Source organism: Saccopteryx leptura, chromosome 6 (assembly GCF_036850995.1).
Source record: "Saccopteryx leptura isolate mSacLep1 chromosome 6, mSacLep1_pri_phased_curated, whole genome shotgun sequence".
Lineage (NCBI taxonomy): Eukaryota > Metazoa > Chordata > Mammalia > Chiroptera > Emballonuridae > Saccopteryx > Saccopteryx leptura.
Window position 1 is genome coordinate 170,689,986 of NC_089508.1, and position 17,848 is coordinate 170,707,833.

Genomic DNA, 17,848 nt, shown 5'->3' on the forward strand with positions numbered 1-17,848 from the left:
GAAGGTGGGCTTGAACTTGGCTCTGCCCTGATTATGCTTTCGTATAGATCCCCCAAACCAAGTCCCCACTTATTCCAGAAAAGTCTTCCTTGAAATGCCTTGTCATCATACCACACATCTTTGCAACCAGTTGACCCCACTCTACAAGACATCATGCCATTCACTTAGCTCAACGTTCTCCCCACCAGGCATCATTACAGTAGTGTGATATGCGGCTGAAGCAAAAAGAAATTTTGCAAACCCTGAAAATTGTTTGGTAACACGCCTGCAAATGATTTAAGCCACACAAGCTGAGAGCACTGGTCCTGGAATTGGTATTCAAAGAAGTAATCTAGGAGGACTGTTAGGAGGAGGCGTTGACACAAGATTATCTCAGGTTGGCCCTTATTTTTCAGAGGCATGGAGGGCTGGTACTTTCTGAACTTATCTGAGGGCTGCTGGACCCCAGAGAGCCAATGTCTGATATGCTCTGAAACAAAGAAACAGAAAGTAGCATATATTTGATATATCCTATCAACATAAGAAATATCCAAATCTGTAGAGAATTTTTGTCAGTTTATTTGAGCCAAACTGATGACAATTCCTGGGAAGCAAAATCTCAACAGATTGAGAAAATGCTCCAGAGGATGGCAGTTTTCCCACTTATTTTATGCATTGATGGAGGAGAGGTAAGGAGGGTTACATGAAACCCATCAGTGGTAGGGAAGGGGGCGGGAGAAAGAAAGTGGGGACATCTCTAAGACCGGAGAGAAAAAAGCAGTAGAGTAACACTTCTTTTACGTTGGTGGGTACAGGATAGTAAGTATTTACAACATGTAGATGATATGTGAGCAACAAGATAATGAGGGGTTTTGTGGTTGTGCTCTGGGGCCTGCGGTTGCGCCCTGAGGGGGTCAAGAAAATAAGATTACGCTGAGGTTTCAAGGATACGTTATCTTAGATGCAAAAAGACAAAAGACAGAGTCACTTCAGGTCAAGATTGACGTTTGCAAAGGAAGCTACAGTTTAGGACGTGACGACCGCCCTGACCTGCTCTTGGTGAGGAATTTTTATGTTCAAACCAATCCAGGAGCTAATTTTTGATCTCTGAGTTTCTAGGAAGGACCTGCCATGCTGACCTCCCTTGAGTTTGTCCCTTTTAGCATGTGACCTCTTTTTTTTGTCCACAATCCCATTTTCTTCTTTCCAATCATTTAAATATTTAATTGCATGCTTGTGATTTTTTTTATTTTTTAAAGCAACCTACCAGAAAATTATGGTAACCCTTAATTAATTCTCATTAGGGAAATTATGGTGCGTGAAAGGACATCAGTCAAGAGCAAAGCGCCTCCCTACCCCCCCCCCCCATATTCTCTTCCTGACTCTGCCACTAGAGAAGCAAGTAGCTTCACCCCCGAGGCTCAATTTCCTTAGCAGCGAAAAGCTGAGTGGATTAGGAAACTTCTGGAAACTTTTTAAAGCCAATGTGATTCTGATGTCTAAAGGGTACAAGAAATAGTTCTAAATTAATATATAAAAAGAAAATGAAGGATTATGAACTGTTAAAAAAGAAAGAAAGAAAGGAAAGAAAAGAAAAGAAGCAACAGGCAAAAATGGAGTCACTTTTGCTAAGCCAGGTCACCAAACCAAAACTTAATAATTAAGCTAATTAACTAACTTAATTGCAGTTGAAGCCTTTTTAAGGACTGGAATTTTAAATCCATCAGTCTAGAATCTTCTGATCAATACTGATGAGGTATAAAATCCCTGCCATTCCCCTCCTCCCAAAAGATGACCTGATCTAATTTTTTTTTTAATTTTTTTTATTTATTCATTTTTAGAGAGTAGAGAGACAGAGAGGGAGAGAGAGGAGAGAGAGACAAAGAGAGAGAAGGGGGAGGAGCTGGAAGCATCAACTCCCATATGTGCCTTGACCAGGCAAGCCCAGGGTTTTGAACCAGCAACCTCAGCATTTCCAGGTCGACGCTTTATCCACTGCGCCACCACAGGTCAGGCTTTTTTTTCTTTTTGCTAGTACATAACTCCCCTTCCCCACTCTCCTGTCCACAAAAACTTTCCATTTTGTATAACTTTTAGGACCGCCCTTCTTGTTGCTAGATGGGATGCCGTTAAATTCATGAATCACTTAATAAAACCAATTAGATCTTCAAATTTACTCGGTTGGATTTTGTTCTAAGTTCTTTGTCTGTTATTACCTATTGAGTCTCACAGCATTCCTATGAGCTAGATGTTATTATTATCTGGCTTTATAGATGTTGAGATACAAATCCGTTTCAGAGGTTAAGGGACATGACCAGGATGATATTGACAGTAAGTAGTGAGACTAGGATTTGAATCCTGACTGTAGAGCTGATGGATTTTCTAAAATATTAAACTTAAGAGTATAGTAACAGGTGCTGGTGTGTGTACCTTTTTATGACATGAGAAATGTGTGAAAAGTAAGTCTAAGAAAGAAAACACAAATACCTAATGAGGGAAGATTTCTAACAGGGGCTGACACAATAACAAAACTAAACTGTCCAGCCAGAGCACAGATTGGCAACTGCATTGCGCATGCCCCAGCAGCCGGACAGGTTCGACCCAGGGTTGGTCAGTTGCCAAAATGTTGGGTCGGTTTGGAGCTGGGTTCAGGAAGGAGTGAATTAAGCTGCAGGGTGATCCCCGGAGGGAGGAAGCTGGTAAGCATCCAAGGGGAGGTGGTCAGAGCCTGACTGTGAACACTTCGAAGCCTTGCACCTCCCAGCTATTTGGAAGCCTAGAGGTCATCCCATTAAACCTCCCACCCAGAGCAGGAATTCCTTTAACAACACCCTGGTGGGTGTTCACACAGCCTTGCCTGAGCACTGCCTGAGATGGGGCTTGCTCTGCTGGTCAGACCGCCTTTTCTATTGCTGTACACCCGAAGATAACAGAAATCCATACTTTCTAGTTATTTTTTAAATTGAATGTATTGGGGTGACTTAGTTAATAAAATTATGTGGGTATCAAATGCACCATATTATGTCATCTGTATGTTGCACTGTGTGATCACCACCCCAAGTCCTCTCCTTCCATCACCATTAATCTCCCCTATATCCTCTTCTGCCTCCCCCAAAAAGCTACTTTCCCTTTAATGAGACCAACTATGAGTTATGGCGATTCCTACCTGTAAAGCCAGTATCCACGGCCACAACACAGCCACCTGGCCCATGCAGGTTCACATTGGATTCAGACAGACGGTAATGAAAGAACAGAGCCACAAACTGGTGGGCCATTAGCTTTAATGCTAGCTTGCACCTGGCAGGCAAGTAAAAACACACACTGGGCTCCAAAACCCACTCATTCAGCGCTCACAGAGCTACTGACTTATCCAAGTTTCCTAGAATCAAAGGTTTCTATGCACAAACTCTGCACAAACTGGCTTCTCACTCAGCACTCCACCATCTTGGCTACTTCTCCTGGCCTCCTCCACATGGCCTTTCTCTGCTCTTTCCTCTCTAATGCTAATCTCAGGAACTGAGAGAGCAAGCTCCCGGTCTGCCCCACTTTATAGTGCAGAAATCAAAACCTTTAATCCAAAATACAAATAAGGAAATCTCTGATACAAAGTCACTTATCTGAGGCATGATGGTATTGCACCACCCCACATCAAAAAGGGTGGGAAAGGCTTAGTCCTAAAACCAAGCTCCAGGCTATAAGGATCCTGCCTTCCCACAGCCTGCCCCCAATACACATTAATATAATCACACCCATTCCAAGCAAGAAGGGCAACTAATATCACCTGGGCAATAGGCTTCTATGTGGGCAGCACCATCTTTAACAAAGTGAGCATAATATAGTTTATCTGCCCAACACTACCACAGGTTCTGGTTCTGCCTCCAGGGGACCCAAAAATGACATGCAACCCCCTTTCCTATGATAGGCTTCAGAAATTAGGAGACTCACTGTTGGGCAGATAAAATATATTATGCTCACTTTGTTAAAGATGACGCTGCCCACGTGGAAGCCTGTCGCCCAGGTGATGGTATTGGTTGCCCTTCTTGCTTGGGATGGGCATGATTATATTAATGTGTGTTGGGAGCAGGCTGTGGAAAGGCAGGATCCTTGTAGCCTGGGGCTTGGTTTTGGGACTAAGCCTTTCCCACCCTTTTTGATGTGGGGTGGTGCACTCTCATGAGGAATCCCATTATGCCTCGGATAAGTGACTTTGTATCAGAGACCCCCTTGTTTGTATATCGGATTAAAGGTTTTGGTTTCTACATTATAAAGTGGGGCAGACCCAGGAGCTTGCTCTCTTGGTTCCTGAGATTAGTATTAGAGAGGAGAGCAAAGAAAGGCCACGTGGAGGAGACCAGGAGAAGTAGCCAAGATGGCAGAGTGCTGAGTGAGAAACCAGTTTGTGCAGAGAGGAGATGGGGAACAGAGGTGAATAAGGCTAGTGAGCTAGAAACCTTTGATTCTAGGAAACTCGGATAAGTCAGTAGCTCTGTGAGCGCTGAATGAGTGGGTTTTGGAGCCCAGTGTGTGTTTTTACTTGCCCTCGGGATACAAGCTAGGATTAAAGGTAATGGCCCACCAGTTTTTGGCAACATTGTTTCATTACCGTCTGTCTGAATCCAATGGGAACCTGCATGGGCCAGGCAGCTGTGATGGTGGCCAAGTGTACTGGCTTTACACTCACAAAGTCTTCTACCACCAGAGACTGGCTCCTGCCGACATTCCTCGTGGTCAGGTCTTGTCCTATGTCCTATCGTCATGTCAGTCGCCATCTCGTTGGCATTACCAGACCAGCCAAGGCCCATAACTTACCTTGGTGTCTGGCACAGAACCTGGCTCATGGCCTGCCATATGACAGTAGGCACAGTGTGATTGATTATTTGAATAGAACCAAATGAAGAAACTGAAAGAGGAAAATATGGCAAAAAAGGAGCCAGGCATCCCCAAACTACGGCCCGCGGGCCGCATGTGGCCCCCTGAAACCATTTATACAGCTCCCGCTGCACTTCCGGAAAGGGGCACCTCTTTCACTGGTGGTCAGTGAGAGGAGCACTGTATGTGGCGGCCCCCCAACGGTCTGAGGGACAGTGAACTGGCCCCCTGTGTAAAAAGTTTGGGGACCTCTGGAACTTAGACCCTTCTCAGAGTTGCTTAGACAGCATCTAGATTTATCTCCAGATTTGGGCCCATTTTCCAAACCTTTCTTAGGAGGAGTCATTTTTCCTACATGATGCCCTAGGACACACAGAGACACTGATCCCTGCTCAAGACCTGAAAGGGGTGTTTTAGGGATCAGCAGTATGACCCCATTGCTGAGCATGGAGCCTGGTCCACAGCAGTTACCAGATAAACACTCAACAAATGAATGAGCTTATTGTACACCTACTGTGCATCAAGTTCTTATGTGTATGACACCTATTGCCCGATTCAAACCTTACAACTCCATGATCAAGATGTTAATATGCCTATTTTACCAATGAGGAGACTGAGAATCCAAGAGATGAGGAAATGTGCCCAAAGGGACTCAATTGGTGCATGGAAAAGCCATAATTCAAACCCAGGCTTTATTTCTAAAGCCCATGCTTTTTAACGGCATCAGACTGCCTTTAATGGCAAAAAAGGAAAGACAGAGAGACAGGGAGGCAGATAAAAAGACAGATGCTGGGGGGAAAAAGAGCATGTAAAACAGCCTTGTAAACAGTAAAACTCTGCAAAAAGGAAGCTTTGGGACCAGTGTGAGAAATAAGGGGTGGAAAATTCCAGATTCTGATGTTCCTGCTTGGCATACAGAAACTGTTTGGGGCAGTGTTTCATAGCTCTGGGGCTCCCTGCACACACAGACACTTGAAGACACTCGCCTCTTTCTCTGGCTGCAGGTTGGCAAGCACAGTTTTGCCCTCCTCCAAGTCAAGAGACTGAGGCCGGGCCAGCCAGCAAAGTCCACCAGGTTGTACCTCGCCCCTTTGGCATCCTCTCCTCCATCCAGGCCTTGCCCGTTTCACTATGTCCCTTGAACACCAGCAAGGACACCATTATCTGGCTTTTGTCCCAATTTAAGCCACAAGGGTTTTAATGAGCCTGTGCCCAGCTTTGTGCTTGCCACCTGCCCTAAAAGAAGTCATTGCTGGTATCCCCTATCCCCGCTGTGCATACGCTAATGAGGAGGCTGAGGCAGGGAGGCCACTTTGCACAGGGTACGAGGCCAGTCTCTACATCAAGTGCTCCCCAGCTCCTTCCTGTCAGTGTAGTGGAGAGCTCTGGCTTACAAAGTGACCCAAACCTCATCCCTTCTCTGTGCTCTGCTGGAAACTGCCACAGCTCTCCACTGTGTTTAGAATATGCACTAAACTCCCACGAGACCCACCAGATCTCCTGTCCCAGTCCTCAGCCCTGTCTCATGTCCCCAGCTCCCGCATTGGCCAATGTTCAGAGCCTCCAACTTGTTCCCCCACCTGTCACAAGTACACGCTGGTCCCACTGTCCAGACAAGGTATCTCCTGCTGCTCCGTGGACCAATACTCCTCCATCTAAACCTCAGGCCCTTGAGGCAGTCATCACTCAACCCTCAACCAGGTTGCACCTGTTGTTATAAGCCCTGAAAGTACCTCTAATCCTTCTGTGCACATTTTCAATTATTTATTGAAAATCAATCTCTCCTAATAGAGTCTAAGCTCCATAGATCTGCTGTGCTCACAGTTCCCTCTTCAGGGCTATACAAACCAATAGAAGAAATATTTGAGGGTATGTAGGCATTCCGGCCAGATGCTGGGCCTACCTGGCTATTTGCCTCAGGTGACTGGCTTCTGCTGTCTAAGCCTCAGTTTCACCAACTATCAAATGAGGTACCCAGGCTGGGTAACTTTTGAGGCCTCTCGCCTTGCTAACGTTCTAGGTTCAACAACTTGAGAACTCTTCCATTGTTGTACCAGCAAGATAATTTTAGAGCAATCCCACCCATGAAGGAAGACCCTGGGAATGTAGTAACTCCCTCCCACTGGTACGGGCTATGTTTACAAAACAAATCCAAATCATCATAAATCATTCCAAGTGGAGCTGCCTGGGTTGAAGCAACAAGACAAAAATACCTCTGGGCACAGCTCCTCCGGGCCCCCACCCAGCCCAGGAAGAGCGGAGCCAGCCAGCGCCGTGCCCTCCACGGAGCAGTGGCCTGGTTCCCCTGTGCACTCTGGGCCGCTCTGTGGAACTTCTCTCCTACCCTTCAGACTTCTCATCCCTTCTAGTACCTTCAGTGTTCCAGTACCCGGCAGAAAGAAAATTACCTAAGAAGACAAGGGGCTGAATCCCAGGTCAGCCACCTCTGAGATATGTGTAACCTTCTATACATGTTTTCTTCGTCCTGATCTAAGCTTCCAAATGGGTGTTCTAACATCTGCCCAGATGACATTGCCGAAACACAGGGTGGAGCGGGTTTGAAAACCTCAAAGGGCTATATACATGCAGGGATTACTTTCAGCCACTGTTTCTTACTTGGTCACTGACTGAAACATGGCCATCAGGAGTCAACATTTTGCCTCTAAGGGAATAGAAGGCTTGGTCCTCAGGTCAGTGACTCCAGCATCATCTGAGTAGGAGGTGGTTGAATCACCCTACCAGCTCAGCCAGCGTATAAAGGTACATCGAATGCAAGCCTCCCACAGTTTCTGAGTCGAGGTCAGGGGCCTTAGCGCTAAGCCAAACTCAGTCCCAAGAGATGCCACTGAAGACCTCTGAATCCCTGTGAGCCTGGGGCTTTGAAGTTGTCATGGCGTAGCTAGGGGGTTCAGCTCATGCGCTTGGATGCCAGACAGGCCTTGGTTGAATTTCTCTTAGCTGTTTACCAGCTCTGTCAGCTTCCACTTCCTCTCCAAGGAAACAGAAGGAGTTGATTGGCCTCAACATTAAAAGTGATGATGCATTTAAAGCATTTAGCTTTGCGAGCATGTCCCAGCTTAGGCATGCCAAAAAACCATTATTGTTATTGTCATTTTTATTGCAGGGCCAGAAGCCTGCCCGTGTTGGCAGATCCTCACCTGTGCCCACATCCACGCACACCCTGGTCTTCATTCTATTCCCCAACTTTTCTTTCCACTCCCTGCCTCGTCCTTCCTGTTTTCCTCTTTCACAACCCTGCGAGACAAATACTTCTTAACGTAGTTTGGTTTACTCAGTGTTGCTCAGGATATACCTCTGAAAACAAAAGTTCTGGACAAAGAGGTCTTGGTCAATGAGTGTACCAAATGCAAGTGTCGTTATGGAGACATTAGGGCATCCGGTAACACGGCACTGGAAATAGATTCTCGGACTATGGGATGTTGAGATTTTTGGACCAGGCTTGGTCACTAATACCAATTGCAACTTCACATCCCTGAAATCTTAGTTTTCTTATCTGTGAAACATTAATTTTTTTTTTATTTATAAGCCTTTTCTTAGCTAGACAAAACCCCATTCCTCTAAGCCAGGGGTCGGGAAACTTTTTGGCTGAGAGAGCCATGAATGCTACATATTTTAAAATGTAATTCCGTGAGAGCCATACAACAACCCATGTATGTTATGCATTATCCAATAAAAATTTAGTGTTGTCCCAGAGGACAGCAGTGATTGGCTCCAACCACCCGCAACCATGAACATGAGCAATAGGAAATGAATGGATTATAATACATGAGAATGTTTTATATTTTTAACGTTATTATTTTTTTTATTAAAGATTTGTCTGTGAGCCAGATGCAGCCATCAAAAGAGCCACATCTGGCTCACGAGCCATAGGTTCCCGACCCCTGCTCTAAGAAGTCTTTTGCAGAAGCCCAATATATAAAATATCTAACTGAGTGACTGCTCTAAATATAGGTGGGAATATAATTTATCAGGCTCTTGCCCAATAGCCTTCCCAGACTTCACACCATCTTGCCCCTTCCCCTCACTCCCAGGGCAGCTGAGATGCGGCGCACGCACACACACACACACACACACACACACACACACAGCCACAGGCATCTTGAAACCTTGCGTACATGACTCTTTGTGCCTCAGTGTTGGGCAGATAAAATGTATTATGCTCACTTTGTTAAAGATAACACGAGGAAGCCGTCGCCCAGGTGATATTGATGTGTGTTGGGGTGGGCTAAAGGCAGGCGGAATCCTTGTAGCCTGGGGCTTGGTTTTGGGATTAAGCCTTTCCTACCCTTTTTGATGTGGGGTGGTACAATCCTATCATGCCTCAGAGAAGTGACTTTGTATTAAGAGACTTCCCTATTATGTATATTGGATTAAGGGTTTGGATTTCTACACTATAAAATGGGGACGGAATGAGAGTTTGGGCTCTTGGTTCCTGAGGTTAGCATGAGAGAGCAGAGAGAGTAGAGCCAGCAGCTAAAGGAGGCCACGTGGAGGAGGCCAGGAGAAGCAGCCAAGATGGCGGAGTGCTGAGTGAGATGCCAGTTTGTGTAGAGTTTGTATCTGGGATAAGGAAGAAGATGGGGAACTGAGGAGAAGAAGGCTGGTGAGCTAGAAACCTTTGATTCTAGGAAACTCGGATAAGTCAGTGGCTTTGTGAGCACTGAGTGTGACTGGGTTTTGGAGCCCAGTGTATGTTTTTACTTGCCCGCCGGGTGCAAGGTAGGATTAAAGGCTATGGCCCACCAGTTTTTGGCTCCATGGTTTCTTTACCGACTGTCCGAATCCAATGCGAACCTGCATGTGAATGGCCACGATGGAAGCTCCTGGCCTTACACTCAGTTTCCTCCCCTATTGAATGAGGACAATATCTAGTCCTTCTCACAGGATTGGTGGTAGGAATTAAATAAATTAATGCAGATAAAAGCCCTTGGCACAGTACCTGGACTAGAGTAAATGTTTACTAACAGCTCAGCATCACTATTATTACTACTGCCACTCAATTGTTATGCTGTCAATCAGCCAGAAGCCTTAGGAAATGGTGGTCTTGAGGTGCACCATACAAATATGCCCATGTATAGAGATTGTAAATTACTCCCCACACCCACCACCCCACCACCACCATCTCATAGACATAAGAAGAGAAACAGTGTTACTTCACAAGATGGAAAAATTCTGTTTCTACTGAAAGCTGCGTTCTGTAAGACAGTGTCTCAATATTACTTTCACTCCTTGATTCCTTGGGCAAGCGTTTACAGAGCTCCATTCTGTGTGCCAGGGTTGGTGCTAGGAATATAAATAAAAGACACAAGTAATAGGAAGAGAGAACTCACAGTCACAATGCCAGCCAGTCTGGGTTTAGCAGCTGGTGACCCGGGCAGACATTCATCCAGCAAATATTTATTGTGCAACTACTATGAACCAGGCAGCGTGGTTCACAAAGAAAGACCACCCCTGGCCCCTGTGGAGTGCGGGTCCAGAGAAGAAGGGTGGCATGAACTTTAGAAAAACAAAGAAACACAGGACTTGAGGGTGTGGGAGCTGGAGTGGGGGAAGGGAAGGCAACCAGAATTCAGAGAACAAGATAAGACTTCTGCAAAGTTCCAGTCAAAAGAGTGACAAGGGTGTAGCCCCAGGTAAGGTGGGGCAAAGGGAACAGCATGTACAAAATTATTTATCCAAGAGATTTCCAAGAACACGACTGTTTGTTTCTATTAACTAGCTCCTGGGAGGACAGAGACATGCTTTACTTTTTTGGGAACCAATTTTTTTATGTCCTAAATAAGCTCTTTTATAAACAATTATTAAGGGGACATAGGACATAAGCAATATGATTTCCTTTTTTATATTGCTTTTAGAGAGAGAGAGAGAAACATCGATTTGTTGTTCCACTTATTTATGCATTCACTGGTTGATTCTTGTGTGCTTCCTGACCAGGGATTGAACCTGCAAACTTGGTATATTGGGACAATGTTCTAACCAACTGAGCTACCCATATGGCTACAGTATGGTTTTAAAAGTGATCTAAGCATTAATCTTTTCTTCATGAGTAATAAACGGGTTAGGGTCTCTTTCCATAGAACTTTTTATTCTGGGAATTTTATTTGAAAAAACAAAACAAAAACGTCATTGCATTTAAGGGAACCTGAGCATGACTTTGAATACAGTGCACAGGAAAGAACTAAAGATCTGATGAACCAAGTTTAGACTCCAGATTCCGACTAATTGAACTTCCTCTCTCTGAACCTTTTTATTACAATAGGGAACAGCACATGACATATGGATGTGAAAGTGACCTGTGGATGTTAAGACACAGAGGAGCCATTTGTATTTATGTCAATAACTTCCTTTCTTTGTTTTTGCTTTCCTTGTCCCTAGGCATGATGAATAGGATAATATTTGTGGCTCCTGTATGATTCGTGTGAAGACGGAAGGCTCCATATCTAACGATGGCATTGTATTTCTCTTGGGCTCATGTGTCACTGTGGAATCTCTGTACAACCTGTTAGAAAATCCCACCCAAGCCAAGAGCCTTCTTGAGCTGATGCTAAATTCCCAGGTGAGTAGGCTGGGCTCTCGCCTCTGCTTAACGATAATCCCTGTGAAGCAGATTTTAGCTTCTAGGAACCTAAAATGTGTCCGTCCCCCACACCTTGGCACTGTTCTGCCTGTAGACCTTACCTCTGTCCTGCCCACGGTCCTTGCCTTTCCATCCCAACCACCACACCAGCTCTTTCCCCACCTTTTGCATTCGAATCCACCACTTCTACCATTTTTCCTTAGATAAGTTAAAATCTCCATGCCTCATATTTTATCCTTTATCCATAAAAAGGACTCGATAGAAAAAACCACCCCATACAGTTGCTTTCAGGATTAAAGGTGATTGTGCATCGTAGGGACTTCATACAACTGAAGAAAATGGTCAACTACTCGGAAAGTATTTATTACTGTTACTGTTCCCTGTATTTTCTTCCTCCTTCTCTCTCTTGCCTATTCTCACCCTTTTCCCTCTTCCCTTCCACTTTCCCTTTCCTTCTCCTTCCCCTCTTTTCTCTTCTAGTGCCCTCATGTGTCCCCGCCTCCCCTCGCCCTGACAGCTTCCCCAGCCATGAGTCATGGGAGTTTGCTCCCACACTGGCTCCCAAAAGGCTCTGGTTGGCACAGGCGGGACGCAGGCCCGGAGCGGGAGGCGGCAGCTGCCAGGGCCAGCGTTTACCAGAAGAAGCAGCCTGGTACTTGACTTTAGGGTACTTCTAGGACTTGAACATGCATTTGGGGGCTGCTAGCCATTATTTTGGGGAACCATAAGAAGCTTAAATTCCCTGAGGGCTGGAGGGGATAAATGCTGTATTCTCATCTTTGCTAAAAGGGGAGAAAGATTAATTCTGGTCATTTCAAGCTATTCTTTTAATATCTGGGAAACTCTCCAAGACGTCCTCTCCCAACCTGCACACGCCAGGACTCCCGGCTCGGCCCTGATACTCTTCTCTTCTTTTACTTCTGTCTCTCATTTCTTCCCCAGTTTGAATTTGGCATCAGACCTGGACAACTACTGACTTGTTACCACTTCTCTTGTCTTCTACACTCAGAACTCCTAAAGGACTATCCTCTGTCTCAATACACTGAACTGTCTTAGCTCTGTGCAGGAGTGGGGGTGGGGGGGTTGAGAGCATGACCCCTGGGGGAGAGGAACTGGCTCATAATCTTGTCTAGGTCCCCAGCCCACAGTAAAGAAGCTAGGTTTCCCAACAAACCTGAGAACCTCTGCAGCATAAATCTAAAGTCCCGCCCTGGCCGGTTGGCTCAGTGGTAGAGCGTCCGCCTGGCGTGTAGACGTTCCGGGTTCGATTCCCGGCCAGGGCACAAAGGAGAAGCGCCCATCTGCTTCTCCGCCCCTCCCCCTCTCCTTCCTCTCTGTCTCTCTCTTTCCCTCCCGCAGCCAAGGTTCCATTGGAGCAAAGATGGCCCGGGCGCTGGGGATGGCTCCTTGGCCTCTGCCCCAGGCGCTAGAGTGGCTCTGGTCGCGGCAGAGCGACGCCCCGGAAGGGCAGAGCATCGCCCCCTGGTGGGCAGAGCGTCGCCCCCTGGTGGGCGTGCCGGGCAGATCCCGGTCGGGCGCATGCGGGAGTCTGTCTGACTGTCTCTCCCCATTTCTAGCTTCAGAAAAATAAAAAAAGAAAAAGAAAAAAGAAAAAGAAATATAAAGTCCCCCACACAGAGCTAGGACAGAGGTAGCCAATGCCATGGCAATGAGTGTGGCTCTGATTTGATCTCAGGTAGACCTGGTTCTCACTGATGTGATATCTGATTATAATTCGGCTTTTTTAGTGAAGAACGAGGCAGCTCCTCCCTGCCCTGCTATGAGAAGGCTGTGCTCTGTGGACAGCTCATTCCCCCACAGGGAGTGCCTATTGAAAGATAATATTGCTTTTGGTCCTTCTCTTCTCCCCCCAACAGTTGAAGGGGCCTTTCCTTTTGCCGTCCGGCTGGTTTTAAGCCTTTGTGGCTCGGCCAGCAGACTGAGGGGCAGTTGTTTTCAGATTTCAGCACCAATCTGGGGGAAGCAGGTTGGCATCTTGTTGAACGTCCCATTCTTCTTGAACACTTTATGAACTAGTCTCCATCCCCACAGAACTAGACACCATGTGATCACAGGGGTCCATAAAAGTGGAAAAGGGAGGTGAGGAGGTCAAAGTGATGCCATGTGAGAAGGACTCAACCCGCACTGCTGCCTTGGAAGATGGAAAAAGGGGCCACAAGCCAAGGAATGCAGACCAGCCTCTGGACAGAAATGCAGCCGTGTTGGCATCTTGAGTTTAGTCCAACGAGGCCTGTGTCGGACTTGTAAGCTACAGAGCCATGAGATGATTAATTTGTGCTGTTTAACAAGCCACTAAGTTTGTGGGACTGTGTTACAGCAGCAGCAATGGAAGACAACCATGCCATGCACCTGTTTTGTGCAAGGGTTGGGCTGGCAGTGGTTTCTGAGGCTTTTCTACCTCTGACCTCCTCTGAGTTAGGGCTCTGTATTAACACACAAATCTTCCTAAAGCAGGGGAAGGAACACAGAAATAAGTGGTAAGAAGTTACTTGTTTCTGGCACATAATAGGGAACCAGCCAGGGCCAGAATCTCAGCTCATGCCTATCTACCCTCACCTATTATCCTCCTTGGCCCCCCAAACTTACTTGTCTAGGTCCTCAGCCTAGTAAGCAGAGCTTCTTCCCCTCCAAGGCCCGTGCTCAGGCTGGTGGCAGCTCGCTGGGTCTGGAGCCAGCGAGAACTGGAACATCCGCGCATTGATCCACACACCTTCAGTCCCTGCAAAGCGGCAGAGTGACCCTTTATTTTAAAACATGAGGAATGGGAAGAAATATGAAGCATTGAGAGCGAGAAGCAAGGACTTCCTCCTCCCACTCTTTCTCCCTTCCCCCCACAGCAGCTCCATTTTCTGGCTGCATTCCCGAACTTCTTAAAACAGAACCCTGCCAAAAGAACACGCGAACCTCATCAGCCCGAAGCGTGGTTTCAGATCGTATTTTCAGGAGTCGTGGGAGATGTGGGTGGGAAGGAGTCAGCCAGGTGTGCGGACTGATTGTGACGAGCAAGAGGCCATTACTGGGGAGCTAAGGTCTCCAGGCATTTGGGGGGTAGAGGAGTCTTAGTATGGACTACTCGGGAGAGGACTTCAGGGAGGGGACTGGTAACTGAGGCTTCTAAGCAGAGAGGGAGGGGACATGAGGCCAGCACCCCTCTCCGCTGGACCTCCTGGAAAACTTGGGGTGGGGGGACACCTAGCAGCAGCGGGCTTGGAGCTCTCTGCAGGAAGGTGCCTACACAGCCTTTGTCATTACACCTGGAAGTTCCGTGGGAGCACAGGGTGACAGTTCGTCCAGGCTGGGAAGTCACCACCTCCTCTATTCTTGCCAGAAGCATATGCCCTCACCATTCTTGGCATTAATTTTTTTTCTTTAAATGATTCCACTTTTTTCTTCAAGAAATTAGTTTCTCAAAAGACATTTTTTTTATCAGTATCTGTGGGAGGAGCTTCTAAAGGCTCACCCTTTACAGTCCTCCTCTACGGTCACGTGGGAAGATGATAATCCCATCCCCACCACGCATGCTCCCTTGAGTCAGGTGGAGCTTCATGATGTTTCTGGCCAATGGATTATGGAGAAAGTGATATGTGTTTATTTTTTATTTCTATAAAATATTTGTATTAACTTTTCAAAATATGTTTCAGGTACATAGCATAATTTGACATCTGTCTACATTACAGAGCGACCATTACCACAAGTTCAGTTGCCGTCCATCACCATATGGTTGATTCCCTTTATCCATGTGACCCACCCCTCAGTCCCTTTCTCCTCTGGTCACCACTAAGATGTGTGTTTATTAAATAAATAAAAGTGATTCTATAGCTTTCCTATAGTTTTATACACTCTTCAGATGTATCCATAGTCTACTGATGCTTGGAGTACTGACAGCAAATTGACCGTAGTAGTTTTACCTTTGGGTAAGCACCTGAGATGGAGAAGGGGAAGGGGGCAGTGGTAAACAGGAACTTTAAACTTCCCTGTATTGTTTTCAGTCTTCAGGAGGAAAATAGATTCATACATTACTTATAGAAATAAAAATTATTTTCAAGGTGTACAGCAAAATTTGAAAAGGAAATATTATGTTGGAACTCTATTTGGAAGCATCTGAACTGTCAAGCTAAGAGGTTGTGCTTCGAGGGAGGTGTGTGAATGGTCGTGACCATCCCCAATGCCTCCTCCAAGAGCAGGCACGAAACCTGCATGAAGAGACAGACACAAAGTGACCAGAAGAGAATCTACCTCAAGAGAGTGGTTTGTAAGGGTTAGCTGCCACTATTCCCCTCTTCCTACCCCGGCCACAGTGGCCTTCCTCATTCTCATGAACAGGCCAAGTTCTTTCTGCCTCAAGGTTCTCATACATTTCTATCCTTCCTTCCTCCCTTCCTTCCTTCCTTCCTTCCTTCCTTCCTTCCTTCCTTCCTTCCTTCCTTCCTTCCTCCCTCCCTCCCTCCCTCCCTCCCTCCCTCCCTCCCTTCCTTCCTTCCTTCCTCCCTTCCTTCTTCTTTCTTTCCTTTTCCCTTCTTTTCTTCCTTCCTTCTTGTTCTCAACCTTCAGAGATCAGCCTACATATTAACAGCTCAGTGACGAGACATCTTCCATGACCTGTCCCTCTAAGTCCTTCCCCAGCCCACTGTGTGTGTTTCCCTCAAAGCATCCTATTGAACAGCTCAGAACACTCATCACAATTTTTAATCACATCTGTGGTATTTTTTTAAAAAAATTTTTACCTGTTAATTATTTTTCTCCCTGCTCACAAGTATATAAACATCACAAAGGCAGGGACAGACTGTGTTCACTGCTGCTTCCCCAATGCCCCAAACATGGGTTTGTTGACCTGCTCACTTCATGTATACTGTATATGCGTATGTAAGTATTGCCCCCAAACCCTCTTTGGATCCCCACCACTGCTGTAAGGCAGGCTGGTTGTTTCCATATCGCCAATGAGGAAACTCTGGCTAACATAAAGGAAGAAGCAGCAGTAGTAATATATTAATAATAATAGTAATAGCTACTATTTATTCAACACTAAAGTGTTGAATGTTCTGTCATGCTTTACATACATTAACTCACTCAAATGTGGATTTTAATATTGTTCTCATTCTACAGATGAACAAACTAAGGTATGAGAGAGTGATAAAACTTGACCTAGGTCACATAGCTGCTAAATGTCAGAACTGGGATTCCAGCCTTAGTACATGACAATGTCTTATTGAATGATGAATTGATTAACTAACACAATGCTGGTTTGTGTGGCAATCCTGGTGTTCTTAAACACCAAGTATAAATAGTGCAATTTGTTTTAGAATAAATGAGAACGATTAGACTAATTGATACAGTGTTTATAGGGAGGTCATCACCCCCAGGAGGAGAAGGCAGCTATTTCTCACCAAGAAGCAGTAAATCAATCTCTGTGTGACAGGAGTGATGTCAGGCCAGCAGATGGGGAGCAGGGTGCACTGGCAGAGACGTGGGGAGCTCACCCAGCTCCAGACCACATTACCTGGTTGTTTAGAGAAGGCTGCCTGCCAAGCCCCGTCAGGACCAGAACGTTGAAAAAGGAGTTCTGGGAACAGCAGGGACGTGGCAGCCCTGAGGACAATGCTAAGGAAGTAAGAAAAACCAGCCTCTCAATCAGGCAGGAGATTTCTGTCCTGGCCCGTCCTTTAGAGGCAAGACCTTCCTGGAAGCCACATCTTACCGAATCTTGTTAGATGGGTCCCGGCGGCTGCCAGGAGTGACTCTGCATGCAGATGTCAAGAGGAAAAATAATCATAGGAGAAGGCAGCTAAATTCACCGGGTTCTCACCACATGCCAGGGACTGTGTGAGGGTCTTCAGGTAAATTCTGTCCTTTAATCTCATAACCTGATAGGTTCCTTTAACACTCATTTTGTCAGTAGATCTTGATCAAGGTCCTGCTTACCTCTGTTGATGAGGTAAGCACTGTTTTTCATTCTGTTTTACAGATGAGGAAAGAGACTTGGAAAGATTAGATAATTTACTCAAATCAGATACTAGCAGCATTAGAACTTGAACTCAGGTCGGCCCAATGCCAAAACCCTCCTTCATCACCTCTACTCCAAATTATCTTCGAAATGTGAAATGAGCATGTATCTCTCTCTATGTGTCAGGCACTGTACTGTAATTAGTATTAGAAATCATTCAATGAGATTATATTGCCTGGCCCATAATAAACGGTCAGTAAATATTAGTTGTGCTATTCTACATATTATATGTTCATATATTGTGATGGTTAATTCCATGTGCCAACTTGGCTAGACCACAGTACCTGGATGTTTGGTTAGACACATCTAGGTATTGCTCTAAAGGTTATTTTTTAGGTTTGGATCACATTGATTTCAGTGGACCCAGTAAAGCAGATTAC